The sequence below is a fragment of the Manis javanica genome, chromosome 6 (genome assembly GCF_040802235.1).
Source record: "Manis javanica isolate MJ-LG chromosome 6, MJ_LKY, whole genome shotgun sequence".
Taxonomy (NCBI): domain Eukaryota; kingdom Metazoa; phylum Chordata; class Mammalia; order Pholidota; family Manidae; genus Manis; species Manis javanica.
The window spans coordinates 131,149,063-131,169,969 of record NC_133161.1 but is presented as its reverse complement, the minus strand read 5'-3'; the positions used below and the strand labels follow the sequence as shown (position 1 = coordinate 131,169,969).

Genomic DNA, 20,907 nt, shown 5'->3' with positions numbered 1-20,907 from the left:
TAAAAACATAGTGACCTAAATGAAAAAAAATTCACCAAAAGGGCTAACTGACAGATTGGACATTGAAGAAAAAATAATTAATCCCTGAATTAGAAGACAGTTCAATAAAAATTATTCCATGTGGAGAACAGAGAGGAAAAATAAATGGAAAAAAAACACAGTGCCATTGATGGGAGTCTCTGAAAAAGTAGGTAATGATGGCATAGCTGCAAAGATCTTCTGATGAAACAATATGCCACTTAGAGGGACTTGCTTTTCTATAGATTCATATCACAGCAACACATAAAACCAAGACTAATGTACCATAAGTTTGAAGAAAAACGTAAATGTACAAATCGAAGAAAACCAAAAATTCCTCAGGATAAATACAAAGAAAACCACACCTGGGCAAATCCTAGTCAACTCCTAAAAATCAAAGATGATCAAATCTTGAAAACAGTTGGAGCAAATAGACCTGCCGCATACAGGGCAACATTTTACAGAATTGAAAGGAGAAACAGAAATCATATCAACCCAGAATTTTATATCCAAATCCCTCAAATATAGCTGCAAAGATAAAGGGAATTTCTGATAATGCAAATTGTGAGGATTTGTTGCCAGCAGACTAAACTGAAAGAAATACTAAAGGATGTTCTTCAGGCTGAAAGGAAATCATACCAGGTAAAAATTGGGACCTGCAGAAAGGAATGAAAAGCACTAGATATGCTAAATATAAAACTACTTTCTTTTATTATCTGTGGCAAGATGGCAGATTTTGACCTGACCCACATTTGTGTTCAATAGTTATGGACTAACCATTGCAGTTAGAGAGCAGAAATTGTTGGACTGAATACAAAGGCGACAGTCATCTTCTACCATGGAGAGGGCATGGATTTTAATAGGCAGAAAGCAAAAGGAAGGAAATTGCCCACTCACCCTGTCTGGCTTGCCCTCGCTCATCAGCTCAGCCTTCAAAGTCGGTGGGTGTCCAGCACTGCCCTTGAGAGTTCCAGAGCCTCTGACTCCAGCTTAGGAATCCCACAAGACTCAGAGCCCACGAACGTCTTGAAGGGGAGATGCATAGTGATTTTGAGGCAGGCCCTCTTCTGGTGGTGGGTCTTTCTTTCCTGGGTACAGCAAGTCTTCAGGGGACTTCATTCTGGCTTTAGAAGATTTAGGCCATGCTTTGAGTTGCTTCCTTAGTCTCCTTCCCTGACTTCAGAAAATGTCCAGTTGTGTGTTTAAGGTATTTCACATACCCAACTTGTGCTTCAGCCTCGCACAGCTAATGAAAACTCTTGTAGTTATTCATTCCTCCAGCAGCGAGGCCAAGGCCTTGCACTGATCCAAGCCCAGAATCCAAAGCCCACTGGGGAAACAGCTTGTGACTGTCAGCTCACTTGGCAGGCTTCTTTTCTGTCTGGAATATTGATACCTTTAAAAATATGATATTTGTAATTTTTCCTGTTCTTTTTTCTGGTTTTTCTACTTATTTCACTTACTGCAGAAGAAGTATTTTCTTGTCTTGATCAGGTGGTTGAGAAGGCCAGAGTATGGGCTGCTTTTATCAAACGACCAATTTGGAGTGCACACATTATCAAGGGTTGAGGGAGCTGCCTAGGCGTGGGTGAGCACATGGGCTAAGGACCTTCACTACAAGCACAGGGCAAGGTACACATATATCAGCTCCATGCCACAGAATCCACACTAAGCAAGTGTAGGTTGGTAAGAAAGATCCTAATTTCTAAAGTTCATGTTGCATCCACAATGCCATGCTGCCTGCCTCTTGGGAGAGTTCCTGGAAGAGATTTAAGTGTTGGAGAGAAAGGTTTGTGGTTGGTGAGGCACACAGCCATGCGTGAGTAAGAAGACTCACGGGGCAGCTCTGCCGTCTGCTAACGTGTAGTTTGGGAAAAGGTATGCAAGCTTGAGCATCCTCGATTTTCCCAACTGTGAAATGGGGAAAACAGAATTATATATCTCTCGGGGATGTCATGAGGATTGAAGATAGTTTGGAGAAGGTATTTGCCAATGCAGCCCTGGATGAATGGATGTCCTGTTCACGTTTGAAGCACAGACACTGCTGTTACTTAGGCTAATAACCACAGAAGACTCGGACCAGGAAAATGACAGTACCAGAGATTTCCTCTTAGATCAAAGCAGTATTTGGAGGCTGGGTCTTGCAGATTTAAAAATCGTCAAGAAAACAGTTAGGGGCTGATACCCCCAGGATGGACCAGAGACAGTGCTCAGAGAACGTGGGCCATTGGGCGAATTGAGAAGTCAAGTTCATTCCAGGACAGGGTTTAACCTCCTGGGGCATCTGCCACTTGGCCATTTTCCTGCACAGCATTTTCTTAGTCTCACCTGAGAAGAAGAAAAGGCCCAGGAGCCCTTCCCCCAGGTGAGCCTCAGCAACTCCAGCCTGGATTGGAGTTGCTGAAATGAGTCCTTCTCCTGGTGATTCATCTGCCCAGTTATTTTGTCCCTGAAATAAAGTGTCCAATTTCTCCTGCAGTTTTTAGGAAGCTGTTTTCAGCTGAGTCTCCAGCTGGATTTATTTTTTAAGAGATTATTCTGCGGGTCATGGCTGGAATGTGCTTTAAGGCATCCTGGGCAATTTTCTCTCTAGCCAACACTTAGGCACTCTCCTCTGCCTGAGGAGGCCGGGCTGCATGAGGAGGCAAAGGGGGGGCTCCTGGGGGAGGCTGGGCAGGTCTCATTCAGCCAGGCCAGTGCTGCCTGACGTTTCTGTGTCCAGGCTTTGGCTCAGAGACTGACCTGGGAAGTTCATGGGGCTGCAGCCAAAGCACCTGCATGCCTTGCTGTCATCACCGAAGTCAGGAAGGCAGAGGCTGGGTGGCCACACGTGCCTCTCCTGCACCATGTTCCTGTCCCTCTCCTCATCTGCCCCTCAGCATGCCTGAGTGAGGCTGCACCTCCCCTCAGGGGCTGCTCGGGCCTCTGGGATCTGGGGTGGCAGCAGAGGATAGATACTGCTGCTCTGAACTGAACACCAGCTGTTCAATATGTGAATATCACCCTGCCTGGGCTGCCCTTATACTAAGACGTGGTGAGCGGGAAGAGGTAGTCAGGGCTGGAGGCAGTTGAAGTAGAGGATGGAGTGCCTGGGGCTCTTTCTAGGCCAGGCTCAGCCAGGTAAGGGCCAGACAGTATTTCAGACTTTGCGGGCCATGTGTTCTCTCTCACAACTACGAAATGCAGCTGTTGTGGGAATATCAGCCATCGGTAGTTTATAAGAGCACCTGAGTGCCTGCTGTACCAAAACAGGCAGCAGGCTGGACTTGGTCCAAGGCTATAGCATGGGCTACCCTGCCCTGGGCCCAGGCCAGCCCCTTGCTGGAGCATGGTGCAGATTCCCAGGAGGTCATCTCTCTGTGCTCCTAGTGGGGACACGGCAGCCCAGGCCTAGGCCACACACCACCCTAGAGAAGGACATGCTGCTCACAGCAGATGAGGCCCTGCTTTCCTGCATCCTAGCTTGTGACTCCCACATCCCTGGAATGGAAGAGTCTTGGAGACCCTGCTCTGGTCACCTCCCCAGAGCGCACGGCCCTGAGGTAGGAGGGCCCATGGCGAGAAGTTCTCACCAGCTGGCTCTATCTGCTCTCCTCCGCTGAATATCTGCCCTGCTCACAGCCAGAGGCTGGTTTCCTTAATGTTGTTCCTTGCCTAATTGTTTGGCTACAACATGCATTGAGTACTCACCTGTCTTGTGCTGCACACTGGGCTGAGCCCTGGGGGTGCAGTCATGAGCCAAGAGCAGAGAAACAGCAGGGAGGTAAGGACATCAGTGAGAACATCACAGAAGGCAGCCGGGGCCCCACAGGCAGGCCCATGGTGGACTCTGAAGCCCCTTCCTACTGAACCCCGAGCCACCCTGGCTTCTGCTTCATCTAGGGAAGAATGAGGTGTCAGCAGGTGGATCAGTGGGCAGCCAGGGCTCCCTTGGGCATGCCACCTGCTTGGTCCTTGACCCTATGGCCATAGCAAGCCTTGTCTCATGGGGATTTTCCATGCCTGATTGTTTTCACACGTGTCCTCTTGAGGCCTGACCCAGCTGCATCACTTACCCATGACATGACCTTGCAAATTCCATCCAACTCTCTGTGCCTTGGCCTCCTCCTCTGTATCCAGCGTGATAACTCCTGCTTTGTAGGTTGCTCCGAAGATTAAGTGAAATGATGCTGTGGCAGGCTTACTGCTCTTCTAGCTCAGCGCCCGCCTTGTCAGGTAGGCACAGCAGGTTCACCTTCTCCTTGCTGCGGAAGAGTGATTTGAGCCTCAAGAATAGAATGACTTGCCCAAGTGAATGAAGAGCTGAAATCCCACCCAAAGGTGTTCTGCCAGTGGAGATAAATCAAGTATGTTACATCCATGGAATAACACACTTTTCAGCTATTAAAAGGAAATATGTCAACACTCTGTAGGCACCAATAAGGAAGGATCTCTGAGTGCTGTGATAGCGGAGCATCTAGGTACCCGTGCCAGTGCTCCAAGCAAATACCCTGTGTAGTCAGGAACTGGGGGGTCTCAGGCCAGGCCTCCCCAGTGGTCTGGCTGCTTCAGGAACTGCTCCTGGCACAGAGGATAGGAGGGGGTTAGCAGGGGGCAGCCAGCTCTGCTGCAAAGGAGAGGAACAGTCTTAGGGACAACCAATTAAACCTAATTCAATCGATGGAAATATTTGATTACACCAGTGTAATTTATTATGCAGAGTTGCCCTTTCTGACGAATGGAAGCTGTTTTGATAAGTGGGATTGTAACAGAAGGGGTTTCAACAGGCAAACAAACCCAGCTGGGAGCCTGCCTGCAGCACGTCAACAGGATGAGGGGCAGGCCCAGGACCTGGGGAGAATGCCCCGAGGAAGTCGGATCTCTGCCCTTGAGACCAGGCCGCTGACCTTGAGCACGTCCGTCCCCACCTCCACACCGTCCCACCCAGTGAACAGCAGCAGCGATGCTTACACTTGCCGAGTATTTGAACATTGCAGGAAAACACTTCCATAATCTTTTCAGTCTTCATTAAGCACAGTCTGGAAAACCCTTAATAGTAACAAATCTTTCTGTTGGGCCAGTATTTTTATATTTTTAAATATTTTTCATGTCTATGCTCCTGATGGTTCCTTACAACATACCTGTGAAGTCAGTGAAGATGGGTATTCTTGTCCTTGTTGGACAGGTGAGAGCAGGAAGCATAGAAGGGTTGAGTGTCTGCCAAGCCACCCAGCCAGTTACCCACTAAGTTACCTGGCCAGTCACCCACTAAGTCAGCCATCCAGGCCACTCAGCCAAGTCACCCTGCCAAGTCACCTACTAAGTCACCCAGCTAAGCCACTCAGCTAAGATACCCATTAAGCCACCCAGATAAGTTATCCACTAAGTCGCCCACTAAGCAACTCAGATAATCCACCCAGCCAGTCACCCAGCTAAGCCACTCAGCTGAGTTACCCATTAAGCCACCCAGCTGAACCCCCCAACCAAGTATTTCACTGTCAACCCCTAAGCCACCCAGCTAAGGCCCCCAGCTTTCACTCAGCTGTCACCCGATTGTGGAGCTGGCACTTGAGCCCAGCTCTTCCACCCCAGTTCAGTACTCCCCCTGGACAAGTTCATATCACCGTCCTGGAAAAAAAAAGGACCCCACTCCACCAAGTCCTCTATTGAGTAGTGTCTAAAGGTCAGGAGGAGGTGCTATTTCTTTCCAGAACAAACAAATCATAGTAGGAGGAATATGGGTCTCAAATCCAGGAAACCCGGAGTCTAGTTTCCGGCCTGCTCCTGTTACTGTGCGGCCCAACCCTTTGAATCCTTGGGTGTTATACATTTCTTAATTTCCCCCCACAAACGACCGTGAATAGGTGGTGTGAAGCCCAGTTGCAAAGTAGTTTGCTCCAAGCCCCGACCCCGCATGTGTGAAAGCTGACACATGTCACGTCACCTCTCTGCGGCTGTCCTCATCTACACCAAGACCAGTGGGCTTAGGAGTTCTGGGAGGACCTCAGGGCTCTAACTGCCAAGCCTCAGAGCATCTTGTTCCCCACTGGAAGCTGAGGGAAGTAACCCCCATGGGCAGGCAGCCTCCTGCTGCAGGTTGGAAGGATGCCGGTGAGGGAGTAAGGGATGCAGGGATGATGACGTGGCGACCAGCTTGGGGGGAACCTCAGATGACATACCTCACACACCTGTTCAGTCCTTTGAGGAGGGGCAGGGTGGTCTGCCTCCTGGGCTCTGTCTGCTTTGGGCCTCATCCGCTGATCAGAGAAGAAACCTTCCTGAGTTGCTTGACTCCTGCTGTCAGAAAGATCATCATGTGAAACCCTTGTCTTACTGAGGGGAAACTGAGGCCCAGAAAAGTTAACTAACTTGCTCAAGGCCACACAGTAGGTTAACAGGAAACCAACAGAACCGACTCCAGATGTAGGTGTTGTGACAAAGATTATTGCTCACCTTCCAGTACCTTCTCTGGCCCTTCCCTTCTGGCAGTTAAATTGCCAGTGGAAGGAGCAAAGCTGTAACAATATTGGGACAACTCCATTCAAGTGAGGGTTTTGGACATGGGGTTTTGGAGGCTTCACACTAACACTGTCCAAGGCTAACAACCCCAGCATAAGTCTTGCAGCTCTCAGAGCTCCCACGGCACCCGCAAGTGCTGTCTCCTCCTAGCACCCACAAACTGCGCCTAAGCCCGCACAGCCTGTGGCAGAGGCCAGCCGCTACTCCCTCCGGGACAAGGAAGAGCCTGGGCTGAGGCAGCTGCAAGCACAGGGCAGAGAGAAGAGTGAGCAGGTCTCAGAGATGGAGCAGCGTTCCGCTGGCCGTAACCTGGAAGGAGGGGTCCAACTGACAAGTTTGGGAAGCAGTCGCAAGCCATTGACTTAATTGTTTTCCTGTATCTCCATGTGTTGATACTTATTACTTGGCTTGTTATCTGATGGTTATTTGATCTATGTTTTGTAATTACTTCCCTTCTATCTTTCCCTCAGATGGTCATTCTTTTTTATTTGCTTTGAAACACGGACCTACATTTTCACAGGTGCAGGACTCAATTATGCTGCCAACTTTCCCGTGGTGTTCAGTGAAATGGCTGTCATGGTCTGGATGCCTTGTCCCCTGCGCCACCCTGGTCAGGGAGCCCTCCCAGCCCTGAGCTTTCCCCACTCCTTGTCAGCTTGGACCCCGGGCTCTTCGGACGCACGTCATAGTCGGAGGCACGTCATAGTCGGACGCACGTCATAGGCGGAATCACGTCATAGTCGGAGGCACGTCATAGTCGGAGGCAGCCACCAATCCGCGGAAGCCAAGGGGTACGTTGGCATGACGACGGGGTGGGGCCGAGCCTAGGCGTTAGAGTGAGTGGCCCTTTGACACCAGTGCTTCAGAGTGGACTCTAAGCGCGGTGCTGTACCTTGGAGGTCTCGTCCGTCTTTTCCTTCCCCGACTCCCTGCTAGACTCTTTGGTGGACAGAAAGCTCCGGGTAGCCGACTCCACATCTCCGGCTACCGACAGAGCGTCCACATCCCCGCCTAGCGACAGAGAGCGTAGAAAAGGACTGCGCCCAGCTGATCCACCGGCTCCTGCTTCGTTTCTGCTGAGCTAGACCCAGCGAGCCTAGAGAGTTGGGCTGAATAACTAGTATTTTCATTTAATTGAATTTGAAGAAAGAACATATATATACGGGGACAACCACGATCTTTATAAAGGTACCGTTCCTGCAAAAATATTAGTCTCCAAAGCAAAGGTTGTATTTGTATTGTTGGTTAAAAGTTGTATTTTTAAAGAAGCCTAAGTTCTAGTGGGAGGGGAGCTGTTCCTGCTTCCACTTTTGTCCTAAAGTCAATATAGCAGTGAGACTGATCTTTAAAAGTTATGAATCAGGTAATGTTGCTTCTCTGCATAAGAATCTACTGATTTTAGAATAAAAAAAATCAAATTCCTTAATGTGACCAGAGGCCCCATGGGCTCTTGTTCCTGACTATCTCTGACTTCACTTCCCATCAATCACTCTCACATACTAAGCCCTAGCTACCACCAGCTGGGCATTTCTGTTTCACAAACAGGGAAAGATTCCACTGTGCTGTCTTTGCTCTGCTGCCTGTGTCCCACGATAACAGATCACCATCCTTCAGGTCTCAGCTCAGATGTCACCTCCATGCCTCGTCTCTACATCTTCACCTCCAACACAAAAATACCGTCGCATCACCCTTTATTATTATTTCATAGTACTAAACAATCCTGAACTTTACTCTGTTCACTGTTTACTGCCGTTTTTCTTGTCTGAGAGGAAGCATGGCAAAGTCATTAAGAGAAAGAGCTCTACAGCCTGACTCTCATGGTTTGAAATTCCAGCTCTGCCCTCTGCTAGCTCTGTGACCTTAGGCAGGTTCTTTTCCTTTTCTGTGCCTCAGTTTCCTCATGTACAGAATGAAGATAATTCTAGTCTCTACCATATAATGCTGTAAGATTTAAATGAATACTTGAAAGTGTTTAAAACTGTCTCAGCCAACAATACTTGCTAAATGTTAGCTGTTATTATTATTAATATTATTTTTTATTATTGTCTATCTTCCTGTATTAGAACATAAGTTCCAGGAAAACAGGAACCTTGTGTCTTGTTCACGTGTGTACCCTCCGCAGATAGAACAGTGCGTGGCACATAATAGGTGCTGAGTAAGTATTTGTTGAATGAATGACTGATTGTTGAACTATGAAGTGGACAAATGAAGTAATAATGACAAGGTGCTGACACCATTACAGAAAATACCCTTGGTTTTTGTTCTAGTGGCCTTCATCATGTCTGAATTAATGACCCTGATTCATTTAATATCTAGCCCACCACCTAATCTTTTGATAACCAACCATGATTAAATAACCACTCCTGTAATTTCATTAATAGCAACATCTAATCAGTTTGTGAAATTTAAAGCTTTGATTTAATGGTCTAAAAGTATTAATAAGAAATAAGAAAATTAAAGTGTTAATAAGCATTAAGTAAAAAGTTTATGTAACTGATTTTAAAGTACAAATAAGAAAACTACAAAGCTTTTGGCTTAAATGTTTTGAAAGTATTAGAAAAAGGAACTAAAATAAAGTTTACTAAAAACTTAAAATTCATCCTATCAGCTGCCTTTGCTCGCAAAAATCTTATATAACCTCCCAAGAATTCTCATTTTAAACCCATCAATACAAAAATCTATTTGAGCCCTTACTTCTCCTGCTAATCCTCTTATACTCTTAATTTTTTATTGCCACTCTGCAATAAATAATATGACTTCCCACATTCCCCGTTGCTCAAGTCCACACCCCTCTTCCACCCATGTTCCCTCCTGACCCTCTTTCCCAGGAGCTGGTGATGCCCTGACTTCTCTGGGGAAAGAGGCTCTTAAACAAGGCCTGCTTATCTCCCCCCAGGCAGATCTACCAGCTGCCCTTGACTCTGCCTGTACCCTCAGTTTCCCACGTGTGGTGACCCCAAACCCTCTCCGTTGTTCTCTGGATCCCAAGTCCTCCAGCTTTCCCAGCACCTGGCGCCCTGCTGTATTTCCTGTCTTTAATTATCTGTGAATCCATCCCCTTCAGGTCATTCTCACCAGCTTTTGGATCTGGTGTAGTATATCTTAGCCTAAAAAAACGCTCCTTCAAAAAGAAAAGGAAGAAAAAAAAATTTAGCCTAAACATGCCTACAATGTAAGCTTCACAAAAGAGAATGAATAAATCATTAGGCAACTGAAAAAAAAATGCTCCTTCATTTTAATATGACAACATTACTATTTTAATCAATGTATAAAGGATGTTTTATATAATAGCTGTGATTGCAAAACTGATTATTCTTATGGCAGGATGTAGGAATTCCAGCTTCAGTGCAGTTGAATTAAACATCCAAAAGAAAAAAAAACTGTAAACATTTAAAAAGGAAATTTAAGAGACTTTTTGTACAACCTAGGGTTTGTAAAGACCTTTCGATCAAGGCAGGACACCTAAGAGCTACAAGAGAAATAACTTAAAATTTTTATCTATATAAAAATTTAATTTTATGGCAGAAGATGCCCCAAATTAAGTCAAAAGATAAATATTCAATTAGCAGGTAAATTCTGTTATGCCTATAACATGTAAAACTTTATTACTGCTAGTACTATTATTAATAGTAGTACACATACCAAATACAGCCCAGTGAAAAAATAGGCAAAGAATATAAAGAAGCCATCCAGAAACAGCAATTCCAAATAGACAACAAACATAAAAGATACTCAACTTCCCTATTATGAAAATGAAAGTAAACTAAGAATGAATTTACCACATTAGAGCATCAAACTGGCAATAATTCTTTTAATTAATAATATTATTGAATGGGATTGGGAGAAAAGGGGATAGAGTCAGACAGTGGAGAGGCATTGGCTCCCCATTGCCCTTGCAGTAAAAGTCAAAGGACTCATACTAACCTACAAGACTCTCCCCTATCTAGTTGACCTCCTGTGTTGCTTGTGCCTCTCTTGGTGTTGTCTGAACATAGCCCCTGTCTTAGTGCCTTTGCACAGCCAAGAATACTCTTACCTGTCTTGCTCAAGTCTTTGTTCAAATCAGGTCTACCAACCGTGACAGCCTGTTTAACGTTTCAGCCATCTTCTACCTTGGTCCCCACCCTCCTGCATTCCTTATCTCCCTTAACCTGTTCTACTTTTCTTTTCTGTGTAGCACATATCATCCATGATCCTGTATAGCATGATCCTTATTCAACCCTATATAAATTTGTTTTATTATTTCTTTCTCTGTCCCATACAGCATATAAATTCTACAAATGCAAGAATCTTTGTTTTGCCCAGTGATGTAAGCCAAGCATCTGAGACAGAGCCTGGCACCAATAGGTACCCACAACGATTTTCAAATGAGTGAATGACTGAATGAATGAATGAGTTTTAACAGGAAAAAGTCACATTTTTATGTAAAAAGTTACTGTCTTAATCTCTTTTATATTTTAAAGGGAAAAAATAATTAACATTCTGCTAGTCCGAAATTCAGATTTGCAGTGAAGATATGCTAAGACATAGAAAGATGATTTCTTTTCAGGAAAGAATCTCTAAATGAAAATCATGTGATTATTAGGCTCTATACATACCATCAAAATTCTAATTCAGTCAGCCCCACCCTGAATCCAGTCACAACTCTCATTTAATCCACTTCCCTCCTCTTCTAATTGAATCACTTTCTCCAATGCTAGTAAACCCTTTCATTACAAAGTTACCAGCCCACAAAATGTGACAATTTTGCTTGAGGCTTTTAGTAAGAAAATGGAGGAAAAAACTCAATGCTCACAAGTTAGAAATTACATTTAAAGTAGTATAAATGATAGCATCTGTTCTATTTTTAACCTAAAAATGATTAATTTTCTAATATAAAAAGCTGGTGCTTTAATCTGTTTTGATAAGTGAAAAGGATAGAAAAAGAAAGTAGCTTGCCTTCTCCCAACAAATCCTGATTTTAATTGAAGATACTTTGGGACCCAGAGAGGAGATTTCCTGGGAACACCCTCAAAATGAAATTTGCTGATGGTCCAGGCTACATTACTAGATAATATTATAATTTAACCACCTCTTATCCGATCCAAGCACATAGCTACCTATCACTTTCTGGCCACTCCATTATTACTAAGACAATTAAAAGCAAGCATATTAAAAAAAAACAGTTAAAATGAGAGAACTAAAATATAGAAAATAAAGGGATAGAAAAGGACGTACCAGGCAAATATTAAAAAACAACAAAAAACTGTGTAGCAAATTAATTATCAAAAGTATTCTTTGAGTAGCATTAACAAGGACATTTGTGGGGCATCTTTTACATTCCAAAGAAAAAGAAAACATTAAGTCATGAACATGTATGTAACTAATTGCATGGTCTGGAAATGTTGAGACAATAATAAAGAATTAAAAGATAAAACTGACAAATCTGTAATGATGGAAATTTTTTTAATGGCAATCTCTGCCAGATTAAACAAATTAGCAACATTGATGCATTGTGTGCACAGATACATATGCTTACTGTATTTATATTTGCATATATATTTATATGTCTCATTTATATATGTATATAAAATCCTTCAACTAAAACAAAAGAAATATATATTCTTTTCAAAAAATGTTGGACATTCATACAATTAACTGTAAAGCCCCCAAATAAATTCAATTAATGTCTATGTACTCATTTCTAAATGATATGTAGTCTTTCTAATTTTTGAACTTTATATAAATGTGAAAAATGTTTATATAAATGAATCATGTAAAATGTTCAAAATGTTTATGGAAATGAATTGTATGCTTTTATGTTTTGCTTTCATATAGCTGTTGTATACTTTATAGAATTTAATTGGGTAAAAGTACACAGTATACTGGGCTGTTTATACTCTGCACCCTGATTCCCAACCCCAAGCTACCCCCATGAGGACATCTGGGCCCAACAGCTTGGGAGGAAGAATGATTATTTATTAATTTAAAAAATTATTTCCAGTTTATTCCATAGTTGTTACTTTTTTCAATGATGTCAATTAAAATATTTTAAAATTATTTAGCTTCCTTTTAATATCATGTATTTACCTAAAGTATTATGTTACTGTACCTTTTTTCTTACTCCTACTTTTTCACTTATTCCTACCACATATGCTCTTTTTCCCTCTTGACTAGCTTTGCTTTTGCAGGCGTCTACCTTTTTGGATGTACTTACCATTCAGCTTTTACAAATACTAACCAATTCATTAATTTCTAATATTAATGTCACTTAGTCCTTCCACCAGGTTTTCTTAGATTTATAATATTTGTTCTTTCTAATTCTATAGTAAAGTGCTCAATTAAAAAAATACACAAGATAATTTATTCTAATAATTATGTTTCCAGTATGGTGATATTAGAAATAATGCCACGATGTACATTTTTGTAAATGTGTAGAGGTGCGTGGGTATACATTTCATTTATATACCCCATCAGCAGGTTGAGTTTTCCTTGTCTTATAATCTCACCACACTTGATATTGTCCAACTTTTCAATTCTAGGTAATCTGGTGGGTTTATAGTGATATCTTATGGAGCTCTTAATTTGCTTTTCCTTCATTGCTAATCACTTCATTTATGTTTATTGTTCACTTGAGTTTCTTCTTTTGTGGGATATCTGTTTAAGTCTACTGAATTATCTTCTTTTTATATTGATTTCTGTGAGTTCTTAATACATTGGGCACCAGTTCTCTGTCACTTATTTGAGCTACATATATGTTTTCCACTTCTTGGCTTTTCTTTTTGGTATATTTTGATGTACAAAACCATTGATATTAGGGTAATACAGTTTATCAGTCTTTTCCTTTTTGCTTAGTGCATGGTATTTCTAAAGAAATTCTTCCCTACTTTGAGGTTACATTGGTATTGTCAGATACTATCTTCTGAAGGGTTTATAGTCATGCCTTTCACAGACGCATCAGAAATCTGTCTATGGGTAGTGTGATAGAGGTTCTTGGAATAATCCTGTGAAGCAAGCCTGGCCTTGTCCATCTCTTCTGCGTGCTGGGCTCTTCTTGGCCCTTAGCACTTAAATATAAAATCTTAAATGTAATGTTTTACAAAATTACTTTTGGGATAACTGAATCTCAAGATGAGATTGACAGTTCTACAATATTGAGTCTAAATCTATTAACAGGTTATGTCTTTCCATTTATTTAGGTCTTCTTTAATTGCTTCTAAGTAAATTTATATTATTGTTTCCATAGAAATCTTGTAAATTTCTGTTAGCTTTAGCCTTAGGTGCTGCTCAATTTTTAATACTTTAATAAGTTGTCTCTTTCTTAATTTGATTGTCCAATTGTTTGTTTCTTGTATATGTAAGTATAATTGTTTTTTATATATTGTACTTTAAATGCAGAGACCTTGCTAAACCCTCTTAGTGAACTCATAACTCTTTGGGATTTTTTATGTAGACAGTCATATCTGTGAATAAGGATAGCTTCTCTCTCCTTCCCAGTCTTTTTCCCACTTCTTTTTTCCCCTTCCTGCCTTATGTCAGGTCGGACATCCAGTGAGATCATAGGCTTCCTTGTCTTCTCCCTGATCTTAACGGGAAAGCTTTCAAATTTTCATTGTTAAGTATGATTTTTACTGAAGGTTTTGGGTCAGTGCATTTTATTCAATTAAAATTTCCCCCCACAATTTTTAGTTTGCTAAATGGATACGGAATTTTATCAAACACTTGTTGGCATCTAATGAGATTGTCTTTTAGTCTGTGTGTGTTATTATATTAATTTATTTAACTGTCAACTAACCTTTCATTCCTGAAATAAACCCATCTTGATCATGATGAGTATATGGCAGGAATCTGTTTACTCAGATTCTATTTAGGACTTTTGCACCTATGTTCCTAAGAGAGATTGGCCCATTATTTTCCTTTTTCATAGTGTAATTATTTAAGACTTCTTTAATAAAGTTTATATTATAGAACATGTTGGAAAATACTTGATCTTCTATGGGAAAATTTGTCTAAGCTTGGAACTACCTCTTCCTTGAATGTTTGGTAAAATTTTCTGGGCCTAGATTTTCTTTGTTTAAAGTTTTGACTAGCACTTCAGTTTCCTTGATGGTTATAGTCAGTGTTCTATTTTTTCTTTTGTCAATTTTGCTGTTTTTTTTTCTAAGAATTTACTTATTTCACCTGAATTTTAAAATATAGTGGCTTAAACTTGTCACACTGTACTTACTAAATTTTTGTCTCCATGTGCAGCATCTGTAGTGATGATGCTTTATCTTTTCCGGTATGAGTGTGACTTTGATCTCTGGTCTTTCCCATTTTCACCAGAAATTTGTTAATTTTGACTTTTCAACAAGCCAACTTTTACTTTTGTTCCTCTCTATTTCATCAATCCTGGTATTCTTTTTATTATTTTCTTTCTTCTACTTTATTTGCTGTGTTCTTTTTCTAACTTCCAGACAAGTTAGATGCTTAGCTCTCTTTATCTTTTCTTAGATATTTATTTAAGCTTATAAATCTCCCTTTTACTATTGCTTACCAACATCTCACAGGTTTCAGCACATAATATTTGCTCTCATTTAAAGTATTTCTTAATTCCCATTTTTACTGCTTTGTAGTTAAAGTTTTAATTAGAACGCATTTTTAATTTTATAAAATTGGGGATTTTTCTAGTTATCTTTTTAAAAGTAATTCATAACTTTATTTTATGGTCAGAGAACCTGCTTTCTATCCTCTTACATTTGTTAAAACTTGTTTTATGGCCACAGCTTTATAATCAATTTTGTGAAATTTAAGAAGTACTTGAAAAAATTTTGATACTACAGTTTAGGACTACAGAAGTTCAATATATGCCCATCAGGTCAATTTTTAGATTGCCTTGCTCAAGTATTCTTTGTTGTTTTTCAACTACTTGATGAGTTAGTAGAGTCCTGATTGATGTCTGATTTCCCTTGGTCCCTGGTAGTCTTAAAAGTGTGTCTTAAGGTGATAAATGATAGGATGTAACTTAATGTTAAAGGTGAGAGCCACACTTGTTAAAGTCTGAAATGAGGGTATAATTTCTACTAAGTCAACATTCAACATTTTACTGGAGATTGTATCTAATTATATAAGACTGCCATTCCCACCCAGCTACAGAAAGAAAGAAAGAAAGAAAAAGAATAAGAGCTATGACTATTGGAAAAGAAGAGGTAATAATTTTTGCCTTTTTTCCAGAAAATATCATCTATATGAAAAACTTTAGAATCATGTCCAAGCTTACAAACTAATAGGAAATAAGTATAAGGTTTGAAAAGAGATATAAGATCAATAAATAATAAAAATTAATAGAAAAAGTATCCATTTACAAAGCACTCAAAAATTATAAAATCCCTAAGGATATATCTAAAGAAACATACATTATCATTATGGGTAAAATTCTGAAACTTTATAAACACATATAAGATCTGAATAAATGGAGGAATATACCAATTAATTGATGGGAATGCCCAATATGGGAGCTATGTCCACCACCAAATTTATTTTAACTGCATGCAATTTCAGTTCAGATCAGTAGGATTTTTATGGAACTTGACAAATTTATTCTAAAATAAATACTGACGTTTAGCTCTACTAATTTTAAAGATGAATAAAGACATGGGGACTTGCCTTACCGAGTATCAATACCAAGTGTAAAGCTACTTAATTAAATTAAAACTATAGTTTTGGCACAGAAATGGGCAAATAATGGACTTAAATGAAGAGTCTAGAAAGAGATCCATGCTCATATTTGAACTTGGCATACAAGAGTGGAGTATTCCAACTCGGTGGGGAAAATGGTGGTAGACAATTAGATTTATACCAAAAATCCTAACAATAACCACACAGATACCTACCTCCCAACAATAACACAATTCTAAATGGGTAAAACAAAGATGAAAAACAAAGAAAACAATGAAAATGAATCTTTGTGACTTCATGGAAGAATGGATTACTTAAACAGGAAGGGAACAAATCACAATGGAAAAGATGAATAAATGATTATGCTTAATTTTTCAAAATAATTAAGATCCATAAATCCAAGTGAAGTTGGTGGCATGGGATGATATATTTGCTACAATACAATAGATAGAGAATTAGTATCCCAAATATTTAGAAAATTTTATAAATCAGAAAAAAACAATTTAACTGAAAAAATGAACTATATAACCAGTAATTTACAAAACTAAAACCCAGAAAAGGCCATTAAATCTATGAAAATGCACATCACCAGGAAACAGGCAACATATTCATATAAAAGGTGATAAATTATTTTGCCAATCAAATCACCAACAACCAGAAATTTGACATCAAGTACATCTGGCGGTGTGGAGAAAGAAACTCCTTCTCTGCTAGTGAGTGTGTTAATTAGGAAAATCAGTAGGTAAAGCAACTTGACATTGCATAACAATATACAAAATGTAATTTGTATTATTTCTACACTACCTAAAAATATGGTGATATAATTTCTATACCACATAAAAATAACACTTAGGAAGATCTACCTTAGGTAAATTATCACATATAATTACAAGGACACATATAAAAGGTTTTGAATGCAGCATTGTTTATAGTAAAACACTGGAAACTAATCCAAATACTCCCCAATAGAGAAATACATCAATAAAATATATTCTTATGACAGACTATATATGTAGGTATGTATATATAGGTATATATAAATATATCTTGAATCTGTTAGTGTTGAATTTAAAAATTGCAGAAGTGTTAACATATTTAGTATGAAATCATTTATATAAAATAAAAATAGATGCACAATACAATACTCTGGATTAGTATATAATGCACATGCACACACAAAAACATCCACAGAAAGTGCACCTCATCCACGATGCTAAGGAGGAGAAAAAAATTAGGATTTGTGTTTGAATCTGAAAGGAACTTCTTCACTGGAAGTATTTATTTCTTCTATTTAAAAGTACTTGCTGCAGGGACAAGACCCTTCAGGATGTCTGTTCTCACTAGTTCTATTAAGCATTACACTGGTCTTCTAGTCAGGGCTGTTAGGCAACAAAAAGAAATAAAAGACATCCAAATTAGGAAGGATAAAACTATATTGATACATGAAATCATTTTATGTAGAGAAAATCTTAAGGAACCATGAACAAACTGCTAGACCTAATAAACAAGTTCAGTAAGATTGCAGGATACAAGATCATTATTCAAAAATCAATTGCTTTCTATACACAATGAAAATTCTGCAAAGTTAATTCCATTCACAATAGCATCAAAAACATAAATGTTTAGGAATAAACAAAAAAGTACATCACTTCTACTGTAGAAATTATGAAACACTCTTAAAGAAGAGCTAAATAAATGGAAAAGCATTCCATATTCATGGATCAGGTGATTTAATATTGTTAAGATGGCAATACTCACCAAATTGATCTATGGATTCAGTGTAATCTCTATTTTTCCTCTGACTCCCCACCCCTAACCTCCAGAAATTAAAAGCTGATCTTAAATTGATATGTAAACATAAAGGACCCAGAATAACCATAACAGTCTTGAAAAGGAATTTTAAAATGTGGATGACTCACACGTCTCCACTTCAAAACTTTAATATACAAAACTATACAAAACTATAATAAGACACTGGTATAAGGATAGCTATGTAGTTGAATGAAATAGAATTGAGAGTCTGAAATGAACCCTTATATTTGTGGTCAATTGATTTTAACAAATGTTTCAAGACAAAAGTGAAATAATAGTCTTCTCAATGAATGTTGCTGAATCAATGGATATCTACCTACAGAAGAATGAACACGGATCCCTACCTCATGCCATTCACAAAAATGAAGCCAAAATTGGCTATAGACCCAAATGTAAGCTAAAACCAGAAACTCTTAGAAGAAAACACAGGCATATATCTCCATGACCTTGAGCTAGGCAATAATTTATTACATAAAACACCAAAAGCACAAGCAATAAAGAAAATTGATAAATTGGACTTCATCAAAATTTAAAACTTGTGCACTTCAAAAGATATAAGAAAGTGAAAAGATTACCCACAGACTGAGAGAAAATATTTGCAAATCATACATTCAACAAAGGACTTGTAACCAGGACATATAAACACTTCTTGCAACTCAAAAAGACAAATAACTCAAAAAGATGAGCAAAGTATTGGAATAGAAATTTCTTCAAAAAATATATATGGCCAATAAACATAGGGAAAAATGCTCAGCATCGTTAGTCATTGAGGAAATGCAAATCAAAACCATGAGATAAGACTTCATGCTGACTAGAAATGGAATAAAAAAAAGACAAAAAGACAAGTGTTCATTAGGACATTGAGAAATTAGAACCCTCATATGTATTTGCTGGTGGAAATTTAAAATGTTGAAGGCACTTTGGGAAAATGCCTAACAGTTTCTCAAAACATTAAACATAGGGCTGCTATATAACACAATTCCATTCCTAGGTATTTACACAGGAAAAATTAATGTCCACTTAGAGATTTGTACATGAATTTCATAACAGCATTATTCATAATAGCCAAAAGATTAAAACAACCCAAATGTTATCAGCTGATGAGTGCATAAATAAAATGTGATCTATTCATAAAAGTGAAAAATTATTCAACCACAGAAAGAGACAAAATGCTCATATATGCTACAATATGGATGAACTCCAAAACATGCTGAGTGAAATAAATGGACACAAAAGACTGTATATCATATGACCCTTTTTATATGAACTGTCCAGAATAGGCAAATCAAGACAAAGTAGATTAATGGTTGTCTGGAGCTGAGGATGGAAATGGGCTGTGACTGCAAATGGCATGAGGCTTCTTTTTGGAATGATGAAAATGTTCTAAAATCAGGTAATGGTGATGGCTGCACAACTCTGTAAATATACCAAAAATTACTGAATTGTACACTTAGAGTGGGTGATATTTTTGTTATGTAAGTTACATTTCGATAAAGCTATTTTTAAAAACCATTTGAAGCAAACATGGCAATATAAAGATGTTAATTCTGGGCTGGTTGGAATGCAGGTTTTTGCTATATATTCTTTTTTCACTATTTTTAATGTGTCTGAAGAACAAAATATTAAGACAGAATAAATTCCTGGGCTCTATTTTCAAATGAGACAGATGCATACAATTAAAGTCTTTTTATTATACTCTTACCTCTAGATACTGACAGTTGCCCCCAGCTGCAAAAAATGACTGGCTCCTTGTCAGAGCACTCTCCGTGAAGCCGACCAGGTTTACATAGGAAACCAACTCTATAATGCTTGAGTCTTAAACATACACAAAGGATAACTAGACATATGAGGAAAACATTTAACATAAAAGAACCCAAAATATCCTGGAAGGGTGGATTCAGAGGAAATAGACAGATATAACATAGAGCACAAATGAATCTTTAAAAAAAAATCCCTAAAATTTACACTTCTAGAGAGAGAAAAGAAAAGCTGCAGCCATAGAAAAACATCAGAAATCTATAATAAAAGGAATATCCAGACAACAAAAGAATTTCTGGAAATGAACTGCTAGAAAGCTTGGAAAATAAAATATAATGAACAAAAAGATGGAAAATAGAGCAAAGATAACAAAATTAGATGATCAGTCTAAGAGGTTTAATATCCAAATGTATTTCCACAGAGCAAGAACTAAAAATAGTGGAAAGGAATATACAAAGAAATTATTTAAGAAAATTTCTCAGCCATGAAGGACATGAGTTTCTACATCAGAAGTTCTAGAACAATTGTTGAAAAATAAGACCAATCATCTTGATCGAATCTGAGAAAATTAAGAGCAAAAGAATATCCTAAAGCTATGCAGAGAGTAAAAGTGGGTTGCACAAAAAGGATCAGAAAACAAATTGGTTTTGGATTTCTAGAAGCTAGAATTCAGTGAAACAGTGTCATCAGAATCCCAAAAGAAAAGTATAAAATTAGAACAAAGACACTTCAGACATAGAAACTTTGCCAGACAGTGGTTATATTTGTGACCAGCCAATAACTCTGAATTCCCTTTTTATATTGGGAAATTCCCACATTATGACCCTTCCCTTTACAAGGTTGAAGCCAGAACTCAATTGTCCAGCATCTATTGCAGCAAATATGTAGGCACATGACCTGGGCTCCTCCAGTCAGACACTTCCATGGAGACCTCAATTTGAGGAAATGCGAGGAAATCGATTTTGTACAGGAACTGTTCCTGGAGAGGGTGGTGAGAGATTGGGCTTTCAGAGGCAATAGTGGCATAAGTTCTAGTCAGTAGTGTCTCTTGCTCAAGGTCTTTGGTGTCTTTGACCACAGGAGGTATAGGAATACCTTAATATAGATTGTTGGATAATTTGGATACTGTTTCTGGATGCAGACTCCAAACCCTATTCCCCCGTCCTCTTGGAGATTCTGTGAGCT

General features: G+C 39.2%; 2 long non-coding RNA genes across 8 annotated transcripts; one reads left to right on the top strand and one right to left on the bottom strand.

Annotated features, from left to right (window-relative positions):
* Positions 1–750: 750 nt before the first annotated feature.
* On the bottom strand, positions 751–7,203 carry LOC140850008 (uncharacterized). 7 transcript variants are annotated; one of them, XR_012132625.1, is made up of 5 exons: positions 7,023–7,203; positions 6,177–6,291; positions 4,969–5,046; positions 4,074–4,343; positions 751–1,399 (listed from the first exon to the last, which is right to left on the bottom strand). It is a non-coding gene; the product is annotated as an uncharacterized lncRNA (long non-coding RNA). The 7 variants fall into 7 exon arrangements; XR_012132620.1 differs by having other exon boundaries at positions 751–1,777; positions 7,023–7,201; XR_012132623.1 differs by having other exon boundaries at positions 751–1,414; positions 7,023–7,200.
* Positions 7,204–7,569: 366 nt separating this feature from the next.
* Positions 7,570–11,821, top strand: LOC140850009 (uncharacterized). The gene is made up of 3 exons (XR_012132626.1): positions 7,570–7,704; positions 8,580–8,671; positions 10,781–11,821. It is a non-coding gene; the product is annotated as an uncharacterized lncRNA (long non-coding RNA).
* The last annotated feature ends 9,086 nt before the right edge of the window (positions 11,822–20,907 follow it).